This window comes from Hippocampus bargibanti, linkage group LG02 (assembly GCF_051943395.1).
Source record: "Hippocampus bargibanti isolate YZ-2025 linkage group LG02, ASM5194339v1, whole genome shotgun sequence".
In the NCBI taxonomy this organism is placed as follows: domain Eukaryota; kingdom Metazoa; phylum Chordata; class Actinopteri; order Syngnathiformes; family Syngnathidae; genus Hippocampus; species Hippocampus bargibanti.
The window spans coordinates 979658-1006920 of NC_142735.1; the positions used below are offsets into that span (position 1 = coordinate 979658).

General features: G+C 40.5%; 1 long non-coding RNA gene across 2 annotated transcripts in view; it reads right to left on the minus strand.

Moving 5' to 3' along the window:
* Positions 1–27263, minus strand: part of LOC148901079 (uncharacterized) — a 199575-nt gene that overhangs the window by 111913 nt on the left and 60399 nt on the right. For both annotated transcript variants that reach the window (XR_016118180.1, XR_016118178.1), the window contains exon 5: positions 4928–5100. This is a non-coding gene — a long non-coding RNA (uncharacterized LOC148901079). The remainder of the gene's footprint in view (positions 1–4927; positions 5101–27263) is intronic.

The window sequence follows — 27263 nt, forward strand, 5'->3', positions numbered from 1 at the left end:
ACCCTCTGTATTTATCCGGGCTTGAGACTGGCACAATAAGACATATGTCCCTTTGTGGCTACAGAACAAGCAACTCGCTCAGTAAAAGGCTCCCAAACACAAAATGGTAATCGGCACAGCAACATTCAAAAAAGCAAAAACTACAAGACGAATAAAAGTAAATCCAATTCCACCAAGCAAGAATACAAAAAGATAAATAGGGGAGAAAAAAAAACACATTGTTGACATTTTCATCAGTTTTTTTGTTATCAGATCTGACCCATAAAAACGTCTGAGATCTCAGATTAATAAAAATAATTCGGCTCAACCAAAAAAAAAAAGAAAATGTCGGAATCTTACCACGCTCAAGGGGAAACAGGTGGCCTTGAAATTCCAGAAGTCCTTCGTTTGACGTCTCACCGAATTCAGACAGCCAGTTCGATCATCGAACAATTCTCAGTCCAAAAAAACAGCCCACGTAAAAATCGGCAAGGCATTTACTCAAGGCCAAGGAAATAATTGATTAGTTGAACCAAGCCACATATAAAGGCCATAGCGCTATTTGCCGTTAGCATGTTACCTTAGCTCGATGCTAATGCGCTGGCACACTGGTTTATCTGTTTTTTTTTTCATACACACGGTTGTGTTATATTAACAAAGAATCAACAACTTCAACATCTCAATCCCTGACTGTTTTTTATATTACAAATAGAATTCTAGGTATGCAAATCAGATAAAATCAACAAGAAAAAACACTCACCAGTGACGTTATCCCTCCTAAACTTACTTGGTGTTGACAAAAAAAGAGATTGCCAACGGATTTCATGCTATTATCTTGCACAGATGTATGTTTACTAGCTAACTTTTAATTTATTGGGAGTTTTATTTTATGGAAAAATGTGTAATGTTCTGTCTTTCACGCAAACATAAGTATTGCACCCTGCCTCTGTGGTGCGTTCAAGGTCCATTGGAATTAAAGTGATACCTTGGTTTACGAACTTAATTGGTTCCCATAAAGTGTATGTAAGGCGGAAAATGTGTATTCCAAACATTAATTTCCCATAGGAAACCATTAAAATGAAAATTATCCGTTCCCAGGTCCCTATAAAACAGTGGTGGGCCGTCAGAGACAGCAAGGCCTTCTCTGCTGGTCTAACATAATCAGACATCATTATCATAATTATCATAAAAGTCAATTTCATTAAAAAACTATTTTTTCTAAATAACTAGGTCAGAGTTTTTAATCCAATCAGAATTCAGCTAGCTTGTGTCGCAAGGCTGTATGAAATCTGACCGACGCCTTCAGAATCAACAGTGAGGGCGTCTGTGCGCTGTACATGAAGGGGCACATGTAGTTGATATATAGTTGCGAGAGCCAATCAGATCACGAGTTGGCACAGTAATTGCTCCGGAAAATAGCCTGTGTTGTAGACGATTAAGGTGATGCCACGCCCAGTACTGCGTGTGTGTGCTTTTGTAAATGATATCTCCAGCCGTTGTGTCATAAATTATGGTATTACGAGGGATATTTGTTCAAGTCGGACTAAGTAGGACTTCACTGAAGGCCTAGGTGTGAAATGCACGGACCGCCACTGCTATAAAACATAATTTTCAAACAAATAAGTCTTAAAACTACCCACAATATACCTTATTTTATGTATAATAAATGTGCTAGGGTATTGTAATTAAAGAAATAAACTGTACTGTAAAAAATAAAGTTGTTTTATTTACCTTTGTGATGGTCATTGATGGAATGGATAGCTTTTTACATAAAGTGTCTCAAGGAGCTCTGGGTTGTACATCTTGGAAGTTATGATATTGCAACAGCAACAGATGCAGGCATGAACACTAGAAATGTCATTGATAGCTGGTTTCCTTGCTTGTCTTTTCATTTCAAATTTAACTGATGGCTTGTGCGGGTTATTTGTGGAGCCTGATTGATGGGATATTTTAACCTTGCAGGCTACACTTCACCTTTGAACAATCAATATAACACTCACTCATCACTTTGCTGCTGTGAAATGTAAATTTCTCCACTGTGAGACTAATAAAGGCATATCCAATCCAATCCAATCCAAAGTTGAAACGAGTCCAAATTTCACTGTGTGTTCTATCCCTTTTCTCACCATTTCACTTTTGTTTTTTGTGTGTTTTTTTTCACTTTTGTTTTTTGTTTCAAGCTCTGTCGTCTCCCTTTTCATGTGTGTGTTTGTTTGTTTGTGTTTCTGTAACCCCTCTCCCCGCTCACTGCTGCATGTGTCCCCTCCCTCCTCGGAGGATCTTGACCAATCACGTGCGGCTTTAACCGAAGATTGGGGGCAAGGAACACAGGGAAAAAAACTGAACCCACAACATCGCACCGCTAATCTGGACCAAATTCCGCGCGGCGGCGTCACGCCAACCATTGCTCAGTTACAGCGCCAAATGCCCTGGCACGCGAAAGCATGTGTAATGTAATCTAATATATTTTAATTTAATTGAATCTATTTTAATTTATACAGTAAAGTCTCGTTATATCGATATCGGATATATCGATAGTCCCGGTTATATCGATACTATTTCTATGCACGCACGGAGAAAATTACATGCAAACAGGGTCGGATATATCGATAGTCCCGGTTATATCGATATTTTTTCGGACTCCTTTGAATATCGATATAACGAGACTTTACTGTATTAATCGAATCAGACAGGATCAAATCGAGTCGAATCGAGTCGAAACCAGTCGAATCAAGTCAAATCGCGTTATATCGAATCGGATTGAAACAAATGTAATCTATTTTAACCTATTCAAATCTATTTTATTTGAATGTAATCTATTTTAATCGTATCAGACAGGATCAAATCAAATTGAATCAAACCGAATCAAACCGAGTTGAACCGGGTCGAATCGAGTCGAATCGAGTCAAATCAATTCGAATCCCGTCAAACGCTCAGATTGAAAGAAATGGAATCAGATCTAATCTAATCTAATCTAATCTATTTTAATCACATCAAAGTTTAACCAAACCGAGTCGCGTCGAATCGAGTTGAATCGAGTCAAATCGCTCAAATCGAATCAGATTGAAACAAATGAATACATTAGATTCCGGGTTGAATCTGCTCACCCGCAGAAAAAATATCCTGTGACTGTAAAGTGTCCTTGAGAGTTTTGAAAGGCGTTTAGAAATGAAATGGATTATTATTTTTGGATTATAAAAAAGATGGCTCCCATTTCCAGCTTCGTTCACTTCAGAGATACAGCTCCAATAAGGTATCACGAGGTATCACTGTATCAGTATCATTAATAAAAATCCCTTTCATAGAAACTAACAATAAAATAACTGTTTAACTGGGTTACACTAGGATAGCGCAACCCTTCCTGAACTCTTAGCCGCTCACGGCGAAAAGGGGCCAAGCAACGTTTCATTTCCTCGTGTCTTATTGACCCGCTTTCACGCCTTTTTATTACTGTATGTGTTGACAAGGTCTGTGTGTTTGGTGGACAATTTCTTCATCTCCGCCTGCCACCTCCCACACGTAAGAGGGATTGTTAAGATGGCTGGCACTGTGGGAAACGGCAATGAAAGGCCTGGTTGTAGGTATTGTTTGCCCGCCAGGAAGCCAGGGAGACCTTATTAAACTATCCACCCATTCAATCCGCGTATCCTCAAAAGGGTTGTAGGCAGTGCTGGAGCTTATCCCAGTTGTCTTCGATCAGTAGCCGGGGGTACACCTGAACTGGTTGCTCGTCAATCGTAGAGCACACAAAGTCGAACCATCCGTGCTAATAGTGTTCCATTAAGATGGTAAGCACAATGTAAGAAAACCAGTGCATATCACCCCTGGGCCTTCAGTAGTGCTATGCAACTGTAGATAAAGAGTGTGGTGTGATTTTTTGTCTGTTTTGTTGGTACAGTGATACCTTGGCTTACGAACTTAATTGGTTCCCAGACAAAGTGTGTAAGGCGAAAAGTGTGTAACCCAAAAAATAATTTCCCATAGGAAACCATTAAAATGGGAATAATCCGTTCCGAGGTCCCCATAAGACTTAATTTTCTACTTTCTAATTTTCTAAGCCTTAAAATTACACAAAATATACCTTATTTTATGTATAATACATGTGCTATGTTATTATAATTAAAGAAATATACTGTAGTGTATAATAAAGTCATTTTATTTACCTTTGTGATAGTCGTTGATGGCTTAATGGGTCCCGTTAGCCATGAAATGAAAGACTGTTACTAAACGGTTCGAGTTTTTACCGTGAATTCAGTATATGGAGTCAGAAGTAATTCTTTCACGCCGCAGAGAAGATTGAATAACAGGATGGCAAAGTAACAATAATAACCTCAGAAAATTGCAATATTATTTGCTATTATCTGACATATTCAGAGCTGTCCGACCTTTCTTAATGATGTCCATTTTTCTCGAAAATGGCTTTAACTGTAAAACTGCAACTAGATCAATCTCTTCTCATCCTTCAGCTATTGTGTGTTGACAAAAGCACAATTAAATCAACACAACATTGTACAGTATTCACTTATGCAGCTCGCTACAGATACAGTGTGCTAGCTCTGGCCAATATGCTCTTGTCACGTTACCCAGGCATGCGAGCAGTCCCTGCATCTCACCAGTTTAACGACAAAACAATCGGCTGCCATTTTCTTGTTAGGAGAACGGAATCGTTCACGAACGACACATCACTCATTCTGGCGCTCCGTGTGTATCCCAAAAAATAGTTTGTATGCCAAGGTAACATTTTCATAAATTTAACGTACGTAAACCGAAAAGTTCGAAGGGGTTCATAAAACGAGGTATCACTGTATTATGTTTTCTTTCTCTTTGCTGCAGGAGCATCTGTAATGTTTTTCAAAGCAAACCTTTCTCACCCCCCCCCCAAAAAAAAAAAAGAAAATCACCTGTTCCAGTCAAATTAATTCATGCTATAATAAGATAAATCTCCTACCTTTGATGCACGGATAGACTGATCCTCGTAGCAAAGCTTTGCCATTTCTTTGTGTCTACAAGGATGCCTTAGAAGGATTATCTCAGTGGGGAGCAGGGGGGGCTGTATTAGGCGGGCCCATGTGGACTTACTGGGTTGGCAAGAACCCCCTCGCGAAGGAGCCCTTGGGTGGCCTGTGGAGAGAGGGTGGAATGATTACAAATTGCAGGTGTCAATTTCAAAAAGTGGGGAAGTTGGTCATCCGTGAAAGAAAAGATGTATGGGCGCATAAGGATGGGTGATCCCACTGGTCTCTTAAAGGACAACCTACGCCTCCGGACAAGTTGTGTCCATCATTTGTAAAATCACTTTAAATAACTTCTACTGAGCGTATTTTACAACGATTCCACGACAGATAGCTATATTTTACATTTTAAGACTCGCGTTGAATATTCAGGGAGTCTTGTTTTCGAGTTGATGAAGATGCCCGACGTGACGTCACGGAAGGTACGCCTCTGACCGAGAAAGTGACACACAATGCATTTTGGGTACTCTGTTTGCTCTGAAAACTTTGTGTTGATGGTGAAATTAGAAGGAAAAACATAAATAATGTGATGGTGAATCGTTGTGTGTTGCACCAAGACTACTATTTGATACTAGTGAGTATATCGGGAGAAGGATATCTGAGCCTTGAACTGCCAGGTAGGAGACCGAGAGGAAGACCGAAGAGGAGGTTGATGGATGTTGTCAAAGAGGACATGAAGGTAGCTAATGTGAAAGAAGAGGATGCACAAAACCGGGATAGATGGAGGACATTGATTCACTGTGGCGACCCCTGAAGGGAAAAGCCGAAAGAAAAACAAGAAGACTAGTTGACACAAATTCCCAGCAGACAAATCAGCCCATTTCCAACGGAGCTTGGGTGCCATCTTGTGCAATTTCTGGGACGCTACATTGGATTCCAGACGGCTCAAATTGATACGGGAGGACTTATTTAATCGATTGCAAACATGTATGCTTTCCTCTTCAGAACTATTTTAATCATATTCATAACTGGATGAGTAACAAGAAAGCATCTTCTCCCAATCTGAAGCCATTGTTTTGATTCTAGAGCAAGGCGAAGACGTTTTGGCGTGACGTCACGAACAAGGGGGCGGGACCTTCTGAAACTCGCAATTCCCGGGGTCATTTTGGGACATTTTAAGTCATTTTAATTGGTGTTTTGCATTTGACTAAAAATATCAGCCTGCGTGTTTTGAGTATTTTAGATGCTATAAAACGATTTTCTGATGTCAGTTACGAAACAAAAAAAAAAAATTGGTGTCGCTTGTCCTTTAAAATAGGATGACATTCCCTTATCTGACATTCTGTCCTGTGACTTCTTTCATTTTCTTTTCTTTCCATTTGACATTTTCTGTTGTGCTCTCTGCAGTTTCCACCAAATATTCAGTGAGCCGCACTCAAGTCTGGTTCAAAGGTCCTTTTTTTAGATGTGTGTGTGTGTGTGTGTGTGTGTGTTGAGCCTTCCGTGAAAGTGAACGAATGCAACCATCAATCAACAGCGAGAGAGAAAAAAAAGCAACACCTTTTTTTCCACAACAGGCGCGCCGAAGCGGGGTCGACAACATATCTCATCCTCAAGGTCAAATGGAGCTGACAGCCGCAGCAAAGTAAATATTGAACAGCGTTTGATGCAGCACTTACAAATTTGTTTAATGAGGAATCGATTTTTTTCGTACTCTTTACTTGCTCGGGCGAACAAAGCCTTCTTTCTGTCCCTCAGGGTCACTAATAGCAGGCGGTTCAGCTCAGTGGGGTAGTTTGCTCATTCTGCAAATGCAAGTTATGACTCGCGGACGGCCATTCCGAATAGCGGCGAGATGGCTCGATGGCCTGCAACTGTTACAAACATTGCTAAGCCGCAGGCCTTGTACTGCTGACAAAATTCCCTAATGCTGATTGGATTGGATTTGGATTGGATTTACCATTATTGCTCTTGCAGTGGAGAAATTTACATTTCACAGCACTAAAGTTATGAAAGGAAGACGAAAGGAAAGAAAGAAGTAGAAAAACAAAAGGTAGGAGCTGTTGGAAAGGCAGCCACTCTCACGGTGCCATCTTCAAGTCAAAAGAACTGATCGTGAAGGCGTCCAGGTAGATTTCTGACCCTGGTAACAAATGATGGCTGGAATGTGATTGGTTCAATGCTTGAATACGAAAACTCACATCTGGAAGTAGCGCAACAAGGGGAAAAGTAATGAAAGGAAGCTAAAAGATTGATTCTGATATTTTTAATAATAATAATAATAATAATAAATTTCATTTGTAAGCGCCTTTCAAAACTCTCAAGGTCACTTTACAGTCATGGATCAGTTTTCTTCGTGAGTGAGCAGCGGCAGCCACACGCGCCAGCGTTCACTCAACCCGGAATAACTCAAATAAACAAAAAAAACTAGCTAGCCAGCTAATAGATACCCAATAGATAGCCAGCTAGCTAATAGATAGCAAATAGATAGCCAGCTAACTAGCCAGCTAGCTACCAGATAGCTAATAGACAGCCAGCTAGCTAGCTAACAGATAATGTTCACTCAACCTGGAATAACTCAAATAGATAGAAAGTTAGCTAGCTAATAGATAACTACAATGGCTTCAGAGAGTTCAGATTCGGAGAAGATGTTTTCTTGTTACTCATCCAGTTATGAGGCCAGCAGAGAAGGCTTTGCAAGCCTTGACAGTCCGCCAATGCTAAGATGACACTTTTAGAAAATGCATTTGGCCTTGTTGCCCTTTTGAAATAATTCACCCTCAAATGGACTTATCATTCCCGGTGGGTTCATGGAATCTCAAAGGGAGGAAGAAGCTATCGATCAGACAGTGGGGAGGAAATTACATAACAACATGCCTGTTCATATTAATCAATGGAGGTGATAATTGACATTGCTTGACGGGATATTAACGATCACACTCTTCTTTCCGAGGAAGAAAAATAACCACGGATTGCTCATTCAAATTCTGAAAGAGTTCATTTCATCACTATCAGTAAATGTTGTAGACAATGCAGTATGTCAATGTCTTGTCGTAACTTCTACACCACAGGTGTCAAAGTCAAGGCCCGCGGGCCAAATCCGGCCCGCCACATCATTTTTTTCGGCCCGCGAAAGCAAATAAAACGTGTTAAATTCCATGATGATTGCTAAAATCTGAGCCAAAATGTCATATTTTTGGATGTCAACCACAATAAAAGTCATTATTCTTGACTTCAGATTTGAAAACGAGTTATTCATTAATTTGCTGTGTGCTCTATATGTAATATTTGAAGGGATTTAAACATTCTAATGGGTTCCCCAAATTCACAACGGCCCTCGAGAGGAAACCATAACTTCAATGTGGCCCGCGGCAAAAAAATGACTTTGACACCCCTGTTCTAGACAATGCATAGAATAATAAAATATTTGACATTTTTGTCTTTTGAACTCGTCAAGTTTGTGTGATGGAAGTGGACCCAAAAAAAGCAAGAGAACCTTACGAACTTTTCGGTTGACGAACGTTACATTTATGAAAAATTTACCTTGGCATCCGAACTTTTTTCGTACATGGAGCTGCCTCAATGAGTGATGTGTCGTTCGCGAACGAGCCCGTTCTAACAACAAAATGGCAGCCGAGTGTTTTTGTCCTCTATTTCCCGCCCCCAGTCTTCGGTTAAAGCCACGTGATTGGTCAAGAACGTAGCAGTGAGGGGTGGTGGTTTAAACATTAAAGAAACAGGCAGACGGCAGAGAGTTTCAACTTTGATAGTTCAAAGGCAGAGTGTAGACTGCAAGGTTAAAATATCCCATCAATCAGGCTCCACAAACAACACGCACAAGCCATCTCTACACTTCTTTACAGAAAAAGCTATCAATCCAGATAAACAGAACACAAATAATGAGGAACTAGATACAATTATCACAGATAAAGCACCTACAAGAGATCATTCCTCAAGATGGTGAGAGAAGGTTATGTTCCTCATTAAGTGTTTAATGCTGATGAAATCGGCCACTCCATTCCACCAAGCCATCAACGACTATCACAAAGGTAAATAAAATGACTTTATTATTATATAGTACAGTTTATTTCTTTAATTATAATACCACATTAAATTTATTATACATAAAATAAGGTATATTTTGTGTAGTTTTAAGGCTTAGAAAATTAGAAAGTAGAAAATTATGTCTTATGGGGACCTCGGAACGTATTATTCTCATTTTAATGAAAAATAATTTCCCGTAGGATATGGGAAATTATTTTTTGGGATACACACTTTTCGCCTTACACACACTGTCTGGGAAACAATTAAGTTCGTAAGCCAAGGTATCACTGTACCAACAAAACAGACAGAAAAAAAACTAAAACCAACACATAAAAAGTCCTGAAAATCCCTAAAACTCAAAGGAACAATAAAACACACTTCTACGACAAACAATGCAACAAGACAGCACCAAAAACAGACAAAATAAAAAGATGTGATAGCAACAGAAAACAACATACCAGCATCAATGATCCAACAAAGATAACAGAATTCGGGCAACAAAATACAACAAACTAATGAGACAAAAAGGCAAACACACACATAAAAGGTTGAGGGAACTAATTGCTTAACATAAGCGACCCGGATGACAAGAGCAGGCGGAGGAAACAAACGCAACTGTAGTCTCGACAAAAACAGAATCACATCATTTGATCTCTTCTGAATAATTGATAATCGCTCTCCGTGGGAGCTGTGCATGTGCGTGTGTGTGAGTGATTGTGTATCTATCTACAGTATCTACCTACAGTATCGACATTATCTACCTACAGTATCTACCTAAAGTAGTGACAGTATCTACCTACAGTATCTACATTGTAGATACTGGAGGTTCTACAGTATCTAACTACAGTATTTACAGTATCTACCTACAGTATCGACCTTTCTATCTGCAGTATCTACCTACAGTATCAACCTTTCTATCTGCAGTATCTACCTACAGTATCAACCTTTATATCTACAGTATCTACCTCCAGTATCTAACTTTCTATCTATGGTACCTACTTACAGTATCGACAGTATCTACCTACAGTATCTACATTATCTACAGTATCTACACTGTCGATACTGTAGGTCCTACAGTACCTACCTACAGTATTTACAGTATCTATCTACAGTATTACCTACAGTATCTACAGTATTACCTACAGTATCTACCTACAGTATCAACCTTTCTATCTGCAGTATCTACATACAGTATCAGCCTTTCTATCGACAGTATCTACCTTTCTATCTACAGTATCTACCTCCAGTATCTAACTTTCTATCTACAGTATCTACTTACAGTATTGACAGTATCTACCTACAGATTCTACAGTTTCTACCTACAGTAGCGACAATATCTGCCTACAGTATCTACAGTATCTACACTGTAGCTACTGTAGGTTCTACAGTACCTACCTACAGTATTTACAGTATATATCTACAGTATCTACCTACAGTGATGACCTTTCTATCTGCAGTATCTACCTACAGTATCAACCTTTCTACAGTATCTACCTACAGTGATGACCTTTCTATCTGCAGTATCTACCTACAGTATCAACCTTTCTACAGTATCTACCTACAGTATCTACCTTTCTATCTACCTTTCTATCTACAGTATCTACCTATAGTATCGACAGTAACTACCTACAGTATCTACCTACAGTAGCGACAGTATCTACCTACCGTATCTACAGTATCTAAACTGTAGATACTGTAGGTTCTACAGTACCTACCTAAAGTATTTAGAATACGTATCTACAGTATCTACCTTTCTATTTACAGTATCTATCTATAGCACCTACAGTATCTACCTCCAGTATCTACCTACATTATCTACCCACAGTATGTATCGACAGTATCTACCCACAGTACCTATCTACCTATCTATCTACCTACCAACCTATACATCAATCTATCCATCGATCCACCCATCCATCTATCCTTCCATTCATCAATTTATCGATCAATCAATCTATCTATCCAGATCAATCTGAACCAAACTGCATTGTAGTCATCTTTGTGTCCAATTATCATAACAAAATTAATGAAATACATACAGTGGATCTCTCTTACGTCAAATGACCAAAATCTGCCTCAGTTCATAAACTCCAGTGTTATTTATCTTGCCAGACAAGGTGACAGTAGAAAGTCGAGAGTCGTGATATATGGTTTTTAGGTTACTATTAATAGTGGCTGACTATTGTAGACTTAAAGGATACATAGTAAGAGTACATGTGAGGTTTTATGATCATTGTCTATCCCGTGAGTCAAAGAAGAAGGGAAGAAACATGTCATACGTTCCCCAATGAACCTGTCGAGACCCGTGAGGTGTGCGCATGTCCTTGCAGATCCTGATTTATGCCGTTCATTGTCGCAACAAGAAGTCCAGCTCAGCTGGATGCCTTCACTGTAACATTGTGCACTATGACAGTCTCCTGTTCTTCCACGGACAGACAGAATTTATGAAAATACAGGCGGCGTCTTTAGACGAATGAAAGGCTGATCGTTGTCTTCCTTGTGCAGCAATCAGATGTTACCCAGCAGGGGTTGAATTTAAAGCAAATGCGGCCTATAAATCTCCAGGTTCCCGTGGGCCGCTTAATGAAAACTAATAGACAGACTGTGAAAGGGGCCATCCATTGACTTGTTTTCGCTGCCCACTAACGGGTTACTTTTCAGTCGGCGAAACGAACCTTTTGTATCAGGTCTTTGCTGAGCAAGGTCATGATGAATGTAAACAGGTTTCAAAGTATTCATTTCAGATGAGATTTTCAACAAGGTCATCCATCTTGCGATGACTATGACAAATCAAAACCCTCAATCAGGTCTTTTTTTTTGGTAAAATGAATCCTTAAAGGTCAACCGACACCAATTTTTTGTTTCTTTACTGACATCAGAAAAACGTTTTATAGCATCTAAAATACCCAAAACACGCGGGCTGATATTTTTAGTCAAATGCAAAACACCAACAAAAATGTGTCCCAAAACTGCTTCAAAATGGCGAGTTTCAGAAGGTCCCGCCCCCTTGTTCGTGACGTCACGCCAGGATAATCCAGACACAAAACAATGGCTTCAGAGAGTTCCGATTCGGAGAAGATGCTTTCTTGTTACTCATCCAGTTATGAATACGATTCAAATAGTTCTGAAGAGGAAATCATAAATGTTTGCAATCGATTCGAGCCGTCTGGACTCCAATGTAGCGCCAAGGAAATGTACAAGATGGCGCACAAGCTCCGTTGGAAATGGGATGATTTCTCTACTGAGAATTTGTGTCTACTTTTATGGTGTTACCGCAATTGGTAGTGTTGGTGCGACACACAACGATTCACCCTCGCATTATTTATGTGTTTTTCAGACCAAACAAAGTACCCAAAATGCATTGTGTGTCGCTTTCTCGGTCAGGGGCGTTCCTGACATGACATGACGTCAGGCATCGTCATCAACTCGAAAACAAGACCTCCTGAATATTCAGCGCGAGTCTTAAAACGTAAATATATAGCTATATGCGGTGGAATCTTTGTAAAATGCGCTCAGTAGAAGTCATGTGAAGTGATTTTACAAATTATGGACATAACTTGTCGGAAGGCGTCGGTTGTCCTTTAAAGGACACATCTGGAACGCCCCTGAGAGAGAAGGTGACACACAATGCATTTTGGGTACTTTGGTCTGAAAACTTCGTGTTGATCCGTGTTGATGGCGAAATTAGAAGGAAAACACATAAATAATGCGATGGTGAAAAGTTGTGTGTTGTACCAAGACTACTCAAAATGAGACGGAAGGACTTCTTTAATCGATTGCAAACATGTATGCTTTCTTCTTCAGAACTATTTGAATCATATTCATAACTGGATGAGTAAAAAGAAAGCATCTTCTCCGAATCTGAAGCCATTGTTTTGATTCTAGAGCAAGGCAAAGACGTGTTGCCGTGATGGCACGAACAAGGGGGCGGGACTTTCAGAAACTCGCCATCCCGATGTCATTTTTAAGAAGTTTTGGGACACTAACTCATTTTTATTGGTGTTTTGCATTTGAGTAAACATATCAGACTGCGTGTTTTGGGTATTTTAGATGCGATAAAACGTTTTTCTGATGTCAGTTAGGAAACAAAAAAAAAGGTGTCGGTTGTCCTTTAAAAAAGATAATAAAAAAAGCAGATCTTGAAAAGTGATTTCAAGGTGTTTGTTTGTGCCCTTTCAGCACTTAGGACATCTTTGAATTTGAGAAAAAGAAATGAGGAAAAGAAGACAAGGATGCGGGCAATTGGCCATCCCATTCTCGAGATTGGCACCATGGAGTTGCACCCAAATTGAATGTGACTTTGATTTCTCAGCTCATTTCACTCTCGGCTGTCAGATAGGTTTGCGCTCGGACGACATCTCCTTCACAACGATGCGCGGGAATATGGAACGACTCCAAAATGAGGCAGCTGCTGCCCTACATGCCAACCAGGATGTGTGACATCACCAAACCTCCGTCGCTCTCCCGAGACTAAACGGCACTGGAGCGACAACAACTACACTTGAGCCAAAGCGATGCAAATGATGCGCTGCACCGCCTCTTTTGCAATTGCCCAATCTTTCTCTGCTTCTTTGTGAGCTTCGACGACCTAAAATTCATGCACACATATTGACTTCACACATGCTGGAGGAATAATGGTGAAAAAACTAAGTTAACGGCCTCATTTTTTTTCCTGTTCCCAGTCATGACTGCCTCTGTGGGGAAGGGGTTCTTCTCCGTTGGCCATCATTTTAATTAATTAATCAGCCCGTTTCCACAGGCTGATTAATTCCTTACATGGAGCTTTGTCGCCCTCTTCTGCCTCTTTTTGTTCCTACATGACGTTTTCAGACCAAAGCAAAATGCATTGACGTGATGGAAGGAGTGCTACAATGTGTCCTCAGGGGCGTTCCTTCAGTGACGTAACGTACGGACTCGTCACCAAGTCAAAAACAAGACTTCCGGAATATTCAGCGCGGGTCTTAAAACGTAAAATATAGCGATATGCGGTGGAATCTTTGTAAAATACGCTCAGTAGAAGTCATTTGAAGCCATTTTACAAATTATGGACACAACTTGTCCGGAGACGTCGGTTGTCCTTTAAACCCTTTAAGGCCACTTTATTGTAGTTTAACTCATTCACTGTCCCAAATTTATTCGGGAATTGGAAATATGATGTAGAGCGCCATTCCCGAATTTGTTGGCGTTTTATTTTTTTCATGCTTGGGTGGCGATAAAGCGCTGGCCATGGCCTCTGGCGATGTTTTTCTCTTTTCCACATCGGGGCATCATTGCCCTTTTTCTCCATGTTAGCGCTTTGTTCCAGCTTCAGCTGTTGTTAAAGCCCTATAAAAACCAATACATTGTATTTTGACATGTGCCCTCATTTCAAGCTCTTATAACTCCAGACTCGTATAATATAGGAATTAACTCTTTCTGAAGAAAGAAGAGTGTTTAAGGTTTCTAATGCTCTATTGAATGTTTATGTAGTCCTAAAATGCAATATTCTGTGGGTCCTGGAATTCAAGTGACAATGACAAAAACCCTGGCACTGGAGTGGACACATTTTTACACAACTGGCAGTGAATGAGTTAAGAACTCTCTTTCATGGAATAAAACTGGGAAGGGGGCACTATTTTAAGAAAGGATGCTATGATGTTTTATCGATACTTAAAAAAATGAGTCTAAAACGTACAAAGGTTCTCCATGTGAACATACAAAAATATTGTTTTGGGGGATTAATTGATTATGTCAAGATAAAGTGATGTCCTTAGGGATCATGAAATGATGAAGTTTTCATGACCTACGAATAATATTTTTTCGCTCACCTGAAACACACATACACGCACACGCACACACACACACACACACATTCCTGTTTCAATGGATTTGTGAGCTCGGGATAACTCCAGATAAGGAGTGACGACCACTTTTGCTGATAAGTTTGTAGTGTTTGAAGACTAAACGTCAGCCCATTTCCCACTTCAACTTCTTTAAAAAACAAATAAATAAAAAGGGGACTTGAAACTGAAATAATAGCAGGAGTGAGGTTTCTCAATTGGTACCTTCAAAGTCCTCACACCTATTGTGAATTTGGTTAAAATAGCATTTTACTTTTTGTGGTATGAACTTTTTCCTCTCATTAACAACACACACACATATACACACAGTGAGTAAAAATTGGGTGTATCCAAGTAAAATGAAAATACACACCAAAAATCATTTTGGGTGAATTTGTGACAACCTTTCCGAAACTTTAACGGATGACCCTCTAGAAGCCTTTAGAATGAAGAACCGGCCAAAAGGTCCTCAATTTTCAAAAATATTCTCACTATGTATGTCGATGAGAAGGTTTCTTTTTTTGTACAGATGACGGCTGAAGAAACCTTCTCATCGATGGACCACTCCTGTACTACGTATGGTATAAAATGTTAGTGGTCCTCACAAGACTCGTCATACAAACACACACACACACACACACAAACAAAAACAGTGAATGGCAAGACCATGGCAACCAATTCAGGCTGTTCCCCACCTACTGCCGGAAGACAGATAGCATAGCATAGCATAGCATATCCTGCAACCCTCATAAGGAGAAGCAAATTAGAAAATGGATGGATGGCAAGACTGTTTTCAACATTACTCTCAGTCGTAATGGAATTTCCTCATGGAATTAACAACATGAGGTGACCAGAGGCCAGCTGTGACCAGGTGGTATCAGAATCAGAATCAGAATCAGAATACCTTTATTTGTCCCACAATGGGGAAATTTGTAAGTGCGGCCACTGACGGGTATGGCGATATGAGTGTCGGATACCTGAAACGCCCTTGACGTTTGACGCAACAAATGTGATATTTGACTGGAAAGCTATTAAACCTCACGACTGCCACATGCATTGCAGTGTGAAGTATTAAAAGCACAAACAAAGGGATTTTTGTAAGAGACATTAAATGATGCCTCACGGAACTGTGAAGCAAATATAAATGGATAAATTTTTCATTAGTACTAATGTCTGTGTAAGCTCTCTGTCGTAGAGGAGTGGTCCATCGATGAAAAGGTTTCTTCAGCCGTCATCTGTACTTCTTTGAAGGTGTCGGACGTTTGGAAGGGAGCAGAGGACTACTCCCTGCGGCTCAACTGATTGCTCCTATTGTCTCGATTAACGACTGGTCTGATTGCCTTATTTGCACTGGTATCCCCTCATCAGCATTATTAATCCTATGTTGCCTAAGCAAGCTGTTGTACGAACGATCCAAATTGATCGTCACCACCAAACCGGTTTAATGAAGGATTTAGTTGTTTTATGAAAATCACTTCTCTTATTCCCCTTTCAAACCATCTATGTTCTTTCGCTAAAATTTTAACCCCATTGTCGTCAAATGAGTGGTTGCTAGCTTTTAGGTGCATATATACTGCCGATTGAGGCCAACTATCCTGCAATGTTGATAAAGTCTTTTTATGAGAATGTGTTTAGTTTCCCCAATGTATTGCTCTTTACAATGTTCATTGTTGGATGTTAAGCGAAACGTCCGACACCTTCAAAGAAGTACAGATGACGGCTAAAGAAACCTTTTCATCCATTAGTACTAATGCCAATACACCCTTGTCAGATATTTTGTATTCATCCCACCCCTCTGTGTGTCAATGTCATCTTTTGCAACGTAGAAACCTAGATGTTCAGGCACTCTGACATGATTTATAAGAGTAGAATTCATATCAAAATGTGTTTACAGTGAAACAAGGTGTCGGGAGAAACAGTCCCGGGTGGACAATGAAGAACCGCAAAAGCCCACTTGAAGCTAAGGTTGATGCTCTCGTGTAGCCTGACCGCATACAATAAATAAGATATGTGTCTTGTTCCGTAACTCTATCGTGTCACTGCTCCTGAACATGAATCCCATTTGAATCTCAGGGGGAGGGAGGGCAGGACAAGGGAAGAAAAACCCTAGCCACCCCTCGGTTGACCTGCGCCGGGGATAAATGAGTCAAGGCTGCAGTATAAGGCCTTAGATCCATTTAGCCTTCTGGGACCCCTCTGCAATGGTATCCAACTGTAGCGCGACGCTGAGATCAACTCTAATGAATTCCTCTGATTGGCCACCTCGGCTTGTACAGTGATACCTCGTTTTACGAACCCCTTGGCTTACGAATTTTTCGGTTTACGAACGTTAAATTTATGAAAATTTTACCGTGGCGTACAAACTATTTTTCGGGATACACACGGAGCTGCCACAATGAGTGATGTGTCATTCGCGAACGAGCCCGTTCTCCTAACAAGAAAATGGCTGTCGACATTTTTTTGTCCTCTATTCCCCGCCCCCAGTCGTCGGTGAAAGTCACATGATTGGTCAAGAACGCAGCAGTGGGCGGGGAGGGGGGGGGGTTACAGAGAGTGAAGCCATTCTCCAAAAAATGAAAATGGCTGCCGACATTTGTTTTTGGTTCTCTATTCCCCGCCCCCAGTCTTTGGTTAAAGCCACGTTAAAGCCACAAGATCGCAGCAGTGAGGGGAGGTGGTTGGAACATTAAAGAGACGACAGAGAGAGTGACAAAATGGATAGAAAACAGTGAAATTTGGACTCATTTCAACGTTGATAATTATAAGGCAGAGTGTAGACTGCAAGGTTAAAATTCCCATCAATCAGGCTTCACAAATAACCAGCACTAGCCATCTGTACACAAAAAGCTATCAACCCGGCTAAACAGAACACAATTGATGAGGAACAAGGTAAAATTATCGCAGAGAAAGCACCTACAAGGGACCAGTTCAATTCGAAATGAAAAGACAAGCAAGGGAACCAGCTATTAATGATGTTTCTAGTGTGTCTGCTTGCATCTGTTGCTGTTGCAAAATCACTACTTTCAAGATGTACAACCCAGAGCTCCTTAAGACACTTTATGCAAAAAGCTATTCATTCTATCAAGACATCAATGACCATCACAAAAGTACATATAACGACTTTATTATATAGTACAATTTAGTTCTTTAATTATAATACCATAGCACATTCATTATACATTAAATAAGGTATATTTTGTGTAGTTTTAAGAAAATTAGAAAGTAGAAAGGTATGTTTTATGGGGACCTGGGAACGGATTATTCTCTTTTAATCAATTAATTTTTGGGATACACACTTTTCGCCTTACACACACTTTCTGGGACCCAATTCAGTTCGTAAGCCACGGTATCCATGTATAAGGCATACCAGACTCTGTCCTTGTGAGGCACTCCGAGGGAAACGGAGACTGCCAAACAATCAGCCTGCGGTTGCTCAACCGGGTCATTTGAAAACCTGTTCGCCGTCGCCTCCAGGTGTCGTGAGACTTCCGCGCCACCTGCTTCGGTTGTATACGGTAGTGATCGGCTCGGCTCGGCGATGAATGCCGTCTCGATGAGACAGCTGGGTACTGGTAACTACTCTCCAATGTTTCATCAACAGGGATTCATGCGTTATTCATCTGCCCGCGCTGCTCGCGGGTGGCCTTGTAATGACGGCTGATCGCTACAGTTGTGTCCTCAATTGAGTTTTCCACCCAGGCACGTTGTACTGCTCATTATTCCGCGCACATCTCAAAAGTGTGGCGCGGAGCTGTACTAGGCGCCATATGACGAAGCTCATCAAGTCCACATCCTTGGGAACGATAGGGGATTTATAATTAAACTATAATCGCAATCTCATTGAGTTTAAAGCAATCATAAAACACTGTTTAATAATTCAAAGGAGTAAATATGATACGAGAAGGCTTTGTTTATGATCTATGGTCTGATGGCTGATGCTCATCCGTGCTCACTTTTGGCCCCGGGGCAGTTCTGGACGCTCCTTCATCTGGAGAGGACAAAGACGGCTGGTAGCCACAATATTAAAAAAGGGAAAGCCACTTGCTGCCCGCGTAATATAAGTGTAAATATGGGGCCCTTAGAACAGCTGGCCAATGAATAATGGAAAAGGTTTGTCCTTGGTATTCATGGGAGGGGAAACTTTCTGGCACTCATCTGTAGCGGGAAGTTCACAAGATCTCACCGCACTTGTCTTTTGCTCTCTGGACAATATCTGACCAAAAGAATTTGAATTTCTTTCATCCGCGTTTCTTATACAGAAAAGCACAGAAAGGCTCTACCGCTGTTTGTGACATCAAGTAAATACAGTGGCACCTTCAAGGTCTTTTCTCCATGCTCGTCAATTGTTTGGATTTCATAACCTTTGGCTTTTAAAATAAATTGAGAGCAGTAAAGTCAATGCCGGCTAAGATCTCGATTGACAAAGATCTTTAAAGGACAACCGACGCTATTTTTTTGTTTCCCGACTGACATCAGAAAAATGTTTTAGAGCATCTAAAATACCCAAAACACGCAGGCTGATATTTTTAGTCAAATGCAAAACACCAATAAAAATGAGTTAAAGTGTCCCAAAACTACTTCAAAATGACCTCGGAAATGCTGAGTTCCAAAAAGTCCCGCCCCCATGTTCGTGACGTCACGCCAGGACATCTTGCCTTGCTTAGAATCAAAACAATGGCTTCAGATTCGGAGAAGATGCTTTCTTGTGACTCATCCAGTTATGAATATGATTGAAATAGTTCTGAAGAGGAAAGCATAAATGTTTGCAATCGATTAAAGAAGTCCTTCCGTATCAATTCGAGCCGTCAGGACTCCAATGTGGCCCAGAAAATACACAAGATGGCGCCCGAGCTTAGTTGGAAATGGGCTGATTTGTCTGCTGAGAATTTGCGTCAACTACTATCAAATAGTAGTCTTGGTGCAACACACACAACGATTCACCAACGCGTTATGTGTTTTCCTTCTAATTTCGCCATCAACACGGATCAACATGAATTTTTCAGACCAAATAAAGTACCCAAAATGCATTGTGTGTCGCTTTCTCGTTCACGGGCGTTCCCTCCGTGCTGTCACGGAGGGGATCGTCATCAACTCGAAAACAAGACTTCTTGAATATTCAGTGTGAGTCTTAAAATGTAAATTATAGATATCTGCCGTGGAATCTTTGTAAAATATGCTCAGTAGAAGTCATTTGAAGTGATTTTACAAATTATGGACACAACTCGTCCGGAAGCGTCGGTTGTCCTTTAAAGCAGGGATGTATGTAACGTGAAGAAAGATGGATGAGAAGGTTTCTTCTGTCGGACTTTTCGCCACCTATCCAAGAGGCTTCGTCAGCGAACTAAAGTCTTACTGGTCGTATCAGCCTGCTTAGGCAGGTTAGACAACATTCGTAATGCTGATGAGGTGATACCGGAGGGAGTGGGGCAAACAGGCCAGTCGTTAGTCAGGAATGTAGGAACAATCAGTGGGGCCACAGGGAGTGGTCCTCTGCTCCCCCCAACCTGAGAGTAGGGACCTATCATAGCTGTGTCCGGCGCCGCCATGTCTGGACAGTAGGGATATATAAATATATAGGGCCGATACGACCAGTAAGACTTTAGTTCGCTGACGAAGCCTCTTGGATAGGAGGCGAAACGTCCGACACCTTCAAAGAAGTACAGATGACGGCTGAAGAAACCTTCTCATCGATGGACCATCTCCTGTGCGACTGCGAGCTTACACAGACGTTAAGAAAGATGGCAATGACCTAACAGATTTCTAAAAGCAAACTATTCGCGTCCATGGCCTGATTTCAGTGTTTTACTACTGCAACTGATTCGTGGTAAAAGTGTACTGAGCGTATTTTACGAAGATACCACCGCATATAGCTATATTTTACGTTTTAAGACCTGCGCTGAATATTCGAAAGTCTTGTTTTTGACTTGGTGACAAGTCCATACGTGACGTCACTGAAGGAACGCCCCTGACCGAAAAAAAGGACACATTGTAGCAGTCCTTCCATCACGTCAGTGCATTTTGCTGTGCTTCTTTGATCTGAAAACGTCATGTGCCACCAAACAGAGCCAGAATAGGGCGACCAAGCTCCATATAAGGAATTTATCAGCCTGTGGAAACGGGCTGATTAATCCCTCACAGGGAGCTTGGTCGCCATTTTCTGCCTCTTTTCTAGGACGCTACATTGCAGTCCAGATGCCTCAAAATGACAGGGAAGGACTTCTTTAATCAATTGCAAACATGTATGCTTTCCTCTTCAGAACTATTTGAATCATATTCATAACTGGATGTGTAACAAGAAAGAATATTCTCCGAATCTGAAGCCATGGTTTTGCTTCTCCAGCAATGTGCAAATTTGAAAATTGAAAATAAAGCCTTAATCATGGGTGCGCCTTATACTCTGGTGCGCCTTATACACCAGAAAATACAGTATTTAAAGTTCCCAATCAAACAACAATAACAATCCCTTACATTTTCAAAGAACTTGTGTTTACACTATTTCTTTGACTTCCCCTATTTTGAATCCTCGAAGTTGTTCACATTGATTTTCCTTTCTATTAACGGCACCAATTGTGTTTTCATCTCCGAATTAGTGTGCGCAATACCGAGTGGGTGGCTGAATGTCAGCAGGGTCAGCTGTCTCATTAGAGTCCAGTTAGACGCCAAAAATCAGTACGCACGACATTTGATATGCATTTAAAGGACAACCGATGTCTCCGGACAAGTTGTGTCCATAATCTGTAAAATGGCTTCAAATGACTTCTACTGAGCATATTTTACAAAGATTCAACCGCATATAGCTATATTTTACGTTTTAAGACTACGAAAGTCTCGTTTTTGAGTTGGTGACGAGTCCATACGTGACGTCACTGAAGGAACGCCCCTGACCGAAAAAAGGACACATTGCAGCAGTCCTTCCATCACGTCAATGCATTTTGCTGTACTTGTTTGGTCTGAAAACTTTGTTGCACCAAAAAGAGGCAGAAGAGGGCGACAAAGCTCTATGTAAGGAATTAATCAGCCTGTGGAAACGGGCTGATTAATTCCTTACACGAAGCTCTGCCGCCATCTTCTGCATTTTCTGTGACACTAAACGTCAGTCTTGAGCCACCAAAACGACCCAGAAAACCTTCTTTAATCGATTGCAAACATGTATGCTTTCCTCTTCAGAACTATTTCAATCATATTCATAACTGGATGTGTAACAAGAAAGCATATTCTCCGAATCTGAAGCCATTGTTTGGATTCACCATCAATGCAAGACGTCTTGGCGTGACGTCACAAACTGGGGGCGGGACTTTCTGAAAATGCCCAATTCGCAGCTCAATTTTTTGCAGATTTTGGACACTTTAAGTCATTTTTATTGGTGTTTTGCATTTGACTAAAAATATCAGTCTGCGTGTTTTGGGTATTTTAGATGCTATAAAACGTTTTTCTGATGTCAGTTAGGAAACAAAAAAAGCGATGTCGGTTGTCCTTTAAAAGGAAATACGGCTTTAAAACAATCAGCTGCGTGCTTTGCATGTGGTTAGAGCTAGGTGTCAAAGTCATGGTGCGGGGGCCAGATCTGGCCCGCCACATGTTTTTTTTCGGCCCATGAAAGCAAATCAAGCATGTTAATTTCCTTGACATGCACACTCACACACACACACACACAATAGAGTTTAAAATCTCTCAATGCCACAATCTGAACAGTTGTTTGAGGTCTGCTTACACCTTTTAATATTATTTGCCTCATTATTTATTCATCCACAATACAGGATGTCAATTACTACCTGAATGTCACTGTGCTTAGCCCATTTTTCCTTTCATGCACGTCTGCGTTGTATATCCTCAAGTATAAAAAAAAGCTTATAAGGAACGGAAACAGAAAATGTTTTGGGGCTGCTAATACGATTTGTATCATCCTGCTGTGGCTGACACGTTGGAATTGAGTCGCGCAATTGTGAGAAATCACGCATGAGTGAGCTTTCTTACCGCTACTTCTATGCGCCTTTGCCAAAACATCCATATATTAACACAGGCTGAGCCTAATGAACATCCCCCCCTTCTTATTGATGATCTCTTTGTTGTGCGAGGAGAATTTACATAATTTACTCGGATTAAATTTGCCTCCATTCCATCTATCTCTTCCTCATTGTATTCTTTTGCGCTATGTCTGTGTAAGCTCTCAGTCGTACTTTTGCGCTATGCTAATAACACCTCTGATGCATGCTCTTTATGTTACTGTTTTATAATAATAATACATTTCATTTCAAAGCGCCTTTCAAAACTCTCAAGGTCACTTTACAGTCACAGGATGACAATTTCTGCGGGTGAGCAGTGGTAGCCACATGCGCCAGCGTTCACTCAACCCGGAAGTAACTCAAATATAAAGAAAGCCAGCTAGCTAGCCAATAGACAGCCAGCTAGACAGCTATATAGCTATTAGATAATAATAATAATAATCCATTTCATTTCAAAGCGCCTTTCAAAACTCTCAAGGTCACTTTACAGTCACAGGATGACATTATCTGCGGGTGAGCAGCGGCAGCCACATGCGCCAGCGTTCACTCAACCTGGAAGTAACTCAAATAGTAACTCAAATATAAAGAAAGCTAGCTAGCTAGCCAATAGACAGCCAGCTAGACCGCTATATAGCTATTAGATAGCTAGATAGATAGCTATATAGCTATTCGATAGCTAGCCAGGCAGCTAGATAGCAAATAGATACATGCTCTTCTTTCATCAGAAAAAAAAAGTTAATTCCTAAATGATATGGGTCTGGAGTTATATGGAGTTATGTTTTGTTGCTGTAAATCAACTGTCAAAAAAAACAGAATTTAGTGGCATAATCATCATATCTCGCAATTTTTTTCTGCTGATACTTGCAGATTGGTCTCGAGGTTTTGGGGAGGAGGGATGGAGGGGGGGGGGGGGGGGGGATGCGCCTGGTGGAGATTTGGGTTGAGGGAAAAAAAAAAAAAATGGAAGGAGTGCGATAATAGCTTGAAGGCCGTGTCAGTGCAAGGCGGGTTTCAGAAGACATCCGGGCGGCAGATAAAAATAAATTAATAAATACATAAAAAAAGCAGGTAAGGCACCCTATCATCTCCTTGGAGTAAATATACTTTGATATACTCGAGGCAAGCGGAGGGTGGGGGGGGGGGGCACTGATGTCTGTGCTCTCACTTTTCTACTTGTTTCCCCTATAATTATGGAGCGTGATGCTATATGGATTTTCAATCAAGGCTGATTTACAAAAAAAATTATAGTAATAGACGGACTTGCGAAATAATTTCACACATATAATTTGGTAAACAAAATTAAAAAGGTCAATTGATAAAGTTAATTTACTGATGCAATCTTCAAGTCAAGTCAGAAAACATATTAGCTATCTAGCAGGCTATTAGCTATGTAGCTATTAGTTAGCTATTTCAGTGAGGAAACATATTAGCTATCTCGTTAGCTAGCTACCTATTAGCTATCTTGCTATCTATTGGCTGGCTAGCTAGCTAGCTTTCTATCTATTTGAGTTATTCCGGGTTGAGTGAACGCTGACGCGTGTGGCTGCCGCTTCTCACCCACAGAAAAACATATCCTGTGACTGTAAAGTGACCTTGAGAGTTTTGAAAGGCACTTATGAATGAAATGTATTATTATTATTATTATTATTATTATTATTATTTAGTTTAAATGCTGTGGGGGACCGTCAAGCCTTCTCCGCAGGCCTAAAAATGGCTGTATCATGGACTGATGTTAATTATATTTTGGCCACCAATTCTTATTAAATAATTACCAATTGTCTTTCAGCTTCCTTTCATCACTTTTCCCCTGTTGCGCTGGTTCCAGATGTGTGTTTTCGTATTTAAAGGACAACCGAAACCATGTTTTTTTTGTTTCCTAACTGACATCAACGTTTTATAGTATCTAAAATACCCAAAACACACAGGCTGATATTTTTAGTCAAATGCAAAACACAGATAAAAATGACTTAAAGTGTCCAAAATCTGCAAAAAAAATTGAGCTGCGAATTGGGCATTTTCAGAAAGTCCCGCCCCCAGTTTGTGACATCACGCCAAGACGTCTTGCATTGCTTGTGAATCAAAACAATGGCTTCAGATTCGGATAATATGCTTTCTTGTTACACATCCAGTTATGAATATGATTCTAATAGTTCTGAAGAGGAAAGCATACATGTTTGCAACCGATTAAATAATTTATTCCATGCCATTTTGAAGGAACATTGGGGGGAAATGTATCACCCAAAAAGAGGCAGAAAGTGGCGTCCAACCTCCTGTGAGGAATTCCTCACAGGAGGTTGGACGCCCGTTTCCACAGGCTGATAAATTCCTTCCATGGAGCTTGGTCGCCCTCTTCTGGGGGCTTTTTGCTGCAACACGAGGTTTTCAGACCAAACAAGTCCAGCAAAATACATTGAGGTGATGGAAGGACTGCTACAATGTGTCTTTTTTTTTTTCGGTCAGGGGCGATCCTTCAGTGACGTCACGTACGGACTGGTCACCAACTCAAAAACAAGACTTCCTGAATATTCATCGCGAGTCTTAAAACGTCAAATATCGCTATATGCGGTGCAATCTTTGTAAAATACGCTCAGTGGAAGTCATTTGAAGCCATTTTACAAATTATGGACACAACTTGTCCGGAGACGTCGGTTGTCCTTTAAAGTGGGGAAAATGACAACTTTGGGCCGACATTTCAACACAAAGTATCACAGCTTGAAATAAATCATGTGGGTATCATTCTGCCAGAAAAAGTACCTTGGATAATGCCCGATGGCAAAGATCACAGAGATCACATTATTAGAAAAGGCAAGGACAGTACGCTTCAACTCTGGATGCACATTAGTCTGTGATTCAGATATTTTTTGGGCCAGCAGAGAAGGCCTTGTTATTATCCATATGTGTGGTTAAACCCACAAGTTTCAAAGCCAGTAGCTCTTCTCCACACTGGCACACAATATGTATTTGATGAGCATCGACTTGTTTTGCTTCAGTCTTTCCAGTGCTTATGGACCCGCTGAGACTTGCCATCCGTAACCGAAACAGAGCTGCTTGTCAACTTACAAGTGACTGCCACAAATATCAGATGACCTGAATGAGATACATTTTCACTTTTTAAATGTATTCTAAAACCACGACAATTGATTATTTATAAAAGCAAAGACATCCAATCAGTCACAATCACAACCCAGGGACGATTTAGAATGTTCAATAAATATCGGTATTTTGAATACACAGTGATACCTCAGCTTACGAACTTCATTGGTTACCAGAAAGTGTGTGTGTAAGGCGAAAAGTGTGTCTTCCAAACATTAATTTCCCATCGGAAACCATTAAAAAAGACAATAATCCGTTCCCAGAACACCATAAAACATAATTTTTCTGCTAAATAAACCTTAAAACTCCACAAAATATACCTTATTTTATGTATAATAAATATGCTATTGTATTGTAATTAAAGAAATAAACTGTACAGTGAGACCTCAACTTAAACAAACCTTATCTTACAAACTTTTCGTCTTACAAACGTCAAATTTATGAAAATTAAACCTTATCTTACAAACTTTTCGTCTTACAAACGTCAAATTTATGAAAATTAAACCTTATAATAAGCACTATTTTCATAATACACACCCACCACGGCTGGCGGAGTGATCTTCTGCGGAAGCACACGACCGAACAGCACCAGAGGTTAAGTTACCAACAGTCCTTATGGAAGGTGACTCTCCTTCCATAAGCCATCAAAGACCATCAAAAAGGTAAATAAAACTTTATTTTACAGCACAGTTTATTTCTTTAATTACAGTCCTCATGTAATGCGCCTCTCTTTCCAAACAGCAATTCCCTTTGACCTTCGACCTCCAACGCCATTCCATCAAGCCATAAATGACCATCACAAATGTAAATAAAGTGACTTTATGATATGTATTTCTTTCATTACAATACAATAGCACATTTATTATACATAGAATAAGGTATGTTGTGTGTAGTTTTAAGGCTTATGTAGTTAAAAAGTATATTTTATGGAAACCCGGGAACGGATTATTCCCATTTTAATGGTTACCCATGGGATTTTTTTTTTTTTTTGAGATACACACTTTTCGCCTTACACACTCTGTCTGGGAACCAATTAAGTTCGTAAGTTGAGGTCTCACTGTACAGTGTAAAAAAAGTCGTTTTATTGACCTTTGTGATGGTCGTTGATGGCTTGATGGAATGGAGTGGCCGCTTTCATCAGCATTGGTCGTTGATGTCGTTGCCTCTTGATGATATCCGAGTGAAGTTGCCGTGCGTTCTCGGCGATAATAGCCTCACTCACAGTGTCCCCCTGCTAGCTGCTTTTCGTCAATCCAAATAAACAGAAGTTTTTTTTTCAACCTCTTCTATTGCCTGAGAATGTTGCTTAGACAACACAGAAACACCCTGACCCACACGTAGCAATGGTTGACTTAGCGTCCTGGTACTAGGAC